At 31.2% G+C, this 3,722-nt stretch overlaps 1 long non-coding RNA gene across 1 annotated transcript; it reads left to right on the forward strand.

Annotated features, from left to right (window-relative positions):
• Window positions 1-645: 645 nt before the first annotated feature.
• LOC114277654 (uncharacterized) lies at window positions 646-2,556 on the forward strand. Its single transcript, XR_003634684.2, has 3 exons — window positions 646-1,032; window positions 1,557-1,622; window positions 2,215-2,556. It is a non-coding gene; the product is annotated as an uncharacterized LOC114277654 (long non-coding RNA).
• The last annotated feature ends 1,166 nt before the right edge of the window (window positions 2,557-3,722 follow it).

Here is a 3,722-nt window from a genome sequence, read left to right on the forward strand (position 1 = left end):
TTGACATTTAAAACCTAGAATCATTAATAGAGTTGTTTTTGTACAAGTTATAAATATATTTATTAAAAGTGCAAATTTTCCTTTTATATTTGAAAATTATACCTTAACTCTTTTATTAATCAATTATTAAATCAAATTAACAAAATATAAAATGTATTTTTAACAAACGTGGTAGGTGTGTTTGTGATTTATTAAAAATTCCTATTATGGATGTAGACCATAATACCCTTGCTAAATTACCTTTCTCAACTGGGTTCGACTATAGTACCTAAAAGTGGTATTTGGTACCATACATAAAAATGAATTTTAGCCTTTGGATGGAATCTTTAATCTGAACTATTGAAAAAATAGAAAAAATAAACTGGTTGAGCTAGTCACCACACGAGCAAGGATCCCTCCCTAGCTCCCCTCCTTAACTCCCTATTTGATAGGTTATTGGGTTTACTTTTGGACTCAATGTCGATGATCCGAACCATTCACATTTTAGAATTTGTCATATATATTACACCTGTAAAAAATCAAGTAGATCAGATATCAAAAACCACATGAACTAAAAAAATTATTAAACAATAAAACTATTTATTAAATTTTTTTAATAAATGATTTTTAATTCTTCTAATATTCGATCAATTTGATTTTTTACAGGTATAATATACATGACAAATTCTAAGATTGAACAGTTCGAATCATCGAAATTGGGTCAAAAAGTAGACTCAATCGCCCATCAAATAGGGAGTAAAGGGGGGATCCTTGCTCTCAGCACACAACTCTTTGTCTCTCTATTGTGTTCTGTCTATTTCTCTCTCTACAGTAGACCCATCCATTTATCTACTGTGTTCTATTCTGCTCTTTGAACTCAAATTCATCAACCACAAGGTTAGGGCAAATCTGGGAATAAAATCGTTGATTTCTATCTCAAAAACCCTTGCGCTCGCCCACCCTTCTCTACTTTCATGGCAATGCCGCTGATCTAGGCCAGCTTTACGTCCTCTTTGTTCAGCTCAAAGCCAATCTCAGAGTCAATCTCATTGGGTCAGTTTTTTTACCCCTTGATTTTCTCATGTATATATATATATATATATATATAGATTCAGAGTTCTAAACATTTTTTTTTTAAAAAAAAAAAATCTTTTTGGGTTTCTCTTCACTTCTAATGAACATATATATATATATATATATATGTACGGTTTTTATTTTTATTTTTTAAAATAGTTATCTTAGAAAATCATATATATAAATATATATATATATATATATATTGATTTTTTTTCTTCTGATTTTTAGAAAATCTTTGATATGGTAAATTTCATGAATTTTGTGGCTTTTGAGTTTTGGGTTTCTCTGCATTTCTAATAAACCTCACATTTCCCCATTTCCCTCTCAAATATGTTTCTACAATAAGAACAAAATGATGCATCACCCAAAACCAACCCAAACCCATATTCTGTAAATTCATATTACACATTCTGAAGAACTCTAGCATCCATTAATTTTTTTTTTCTTCCATCCTATTGTTAAGTTGTTGCAAATTTATCTGATTTTGGTGACGTGTGAAGAGGGTTTGAGCTAGGAAGAGATCAACCTCAACTGAGAGCAACAAGTCTACATAAAGGGTTTGAAAGGTATATATTTTTGTATGGAGACTTCAGTCGTTCTTATGATCTAATAATATATTGATATTGATTGGATTTATATTAATATATTTTTATTCCTCAATGTGTTTTTGTATGGTATTTTTTTGGGTTTTTGGTATGTGATTGGAGGTGGGATTTTTTTTTTTCCTCAATCACTTTAGCTGCCTTGCAATTTACATTAAAGCAAAAGGATAGTACACTAGATGCGAAATGCAACTAAAATCACCGACTTTCCAATTAGACACTTGAATGGCTTCCACAACAAAGTAATTGCTATGGGGTACTTGGCATTTGAAGAATGGCACTTGGCACTTGGCACTTAGATTTGAAGAATGGCACTTGTTATCTGTTTGCTATCAGTTTGGTTTGCTATCTGCTATTGTGATTTGCTGCGGTGAATTGGGATGGATGTGCTCAACTAAGGTGCCTTACGATTAATTTTTGAATGATTCAGTAGGAGGAGATGAATTTTGCAAAATTTTTTTTTGCTCTCCTTTGTGATTTTGCTCTGCTTTTTGGTTTGTCTTATGCAAATTATCTTTTGCTCTGCTCTGAATTATTAGTGCCTTAATGTTTGCAGTTGAGATGGGCTGGAATTATGGTTGCTTTTGCTTGCTCTATGATCTAGTGAGGAGCATTTGGTTGTGTTGAAGGAACCATTCAACTAGAAGTGATCGAGTGTTGGATTTTTATGGGGTGATACTAGCTGCTCTTTTTTTTTTTTTTTTTGTGGGTGATTTTCTAGCTTAGCTAGGTGGATTGAGTACTTGAGTTGGCTTTGCTGGTTTGTATTGTATAGCCTTGGTTTGTTTGTTTGTTTTTCATTTTCTTTGTTGGTTTCTCACCAACTTGTGAGGTTTGTGCTACCATATAATTGGGATGCTTTGCAGTGTCAATTTAATTGGGATTGTGAAGTTATATTTTGATGTTGTTTGCACTATCCTCTCCTTTATTGATGTATTTTCATATGTCTCCTTTATTGATGTATTTTCATGTATTTTCATATATTTTGCTGGTTTGTATTATATGAGACTCCATTTGTCATTTTTTTACGCTTCACTTACCATTCAAATAAACCTCACTTGCTACCATTAGACTTGTCTATGACTGAAATAAACCTCACTTACTACATCTTTAGATTTGATTTACCACTCAAATAAACCTCACTTAAAAAATAAATCTGCCAAAAATATATATACATATTTTTCATTTTGGCTACTCAATCAAATTTCACTTATTACTCCATCAAATTTCACTTACTACTAAATATGTAGTCATTTCTTACATATTTTTCAAATTTCTACTTATTACTCAATTTTGGTTTTACTTACTACTCAATAAGTTTGCACTTGCTATTTCCCTATACTCCACTTGCTATTTCACTATACTCTACTTACTACTCAACGAACTTCCACTTACTATTTCACTAGACTTTACTTATTATTCAATGAGTTTCCACTTACTATTTCATTACACTTCACTTACTACTTAATTTTGGTTTCACTTACTACTTAATGAGCTTCTACTTACTACTTTAGTAGACTCCATTATCTACTCAATTTTGGTTTCACTTATTACTCAATGAGCTTCCACTTACTATTTCATTATAATTCACTTACTACTCAATGAAACTCTACTTATTACTAAATTAAACCCCACTTACTACTTAATGAGACTCCACTTTATTATCTCACATTATTTTTGTTTAATATGTTAATGAGTATGATAGTGATGATTATTGATTAAATATAGGTGTACATTCCAATTAATGATGCAGGTGAACATTAGTGTATGTGTGTGGTATACATGCGACAACAAGTGGTATATATCCTTGATCCATATATATCAAGAAGAAGTAGAACTCGGCCAACTCAAGTGAAAAAAGTGGTATACATCCTTATACAATGTTGTTATTTGCATTTTGCATTGCATGTTTTCCTTCTAATTAGTTATGTAAATGACAGATTGGCACTGGGCTTAATGACACTCCACTTATACTTAAATAAATCTCACTTACAACTAGACTTAACCCTACTTACTGATGAATAAGACTCATATAATTCAAATGTGACTACTGAAAATGATTGA

This window comes from Camellia sinensis, chromosome 12 (assembly GCF_055761805.1).
Source record: "Camellia sinensis isolate YWXY chromosome 12, ASM5576180v1, whole genome shotgun sequence".
Taxonomy (NCBI): domain Eukaryota; kingdom Viridiplantae; phylum Streptophyta; class Magnoliopsida; order Ericales; family Theaceae; genus Camellia; species Camellia sinensis.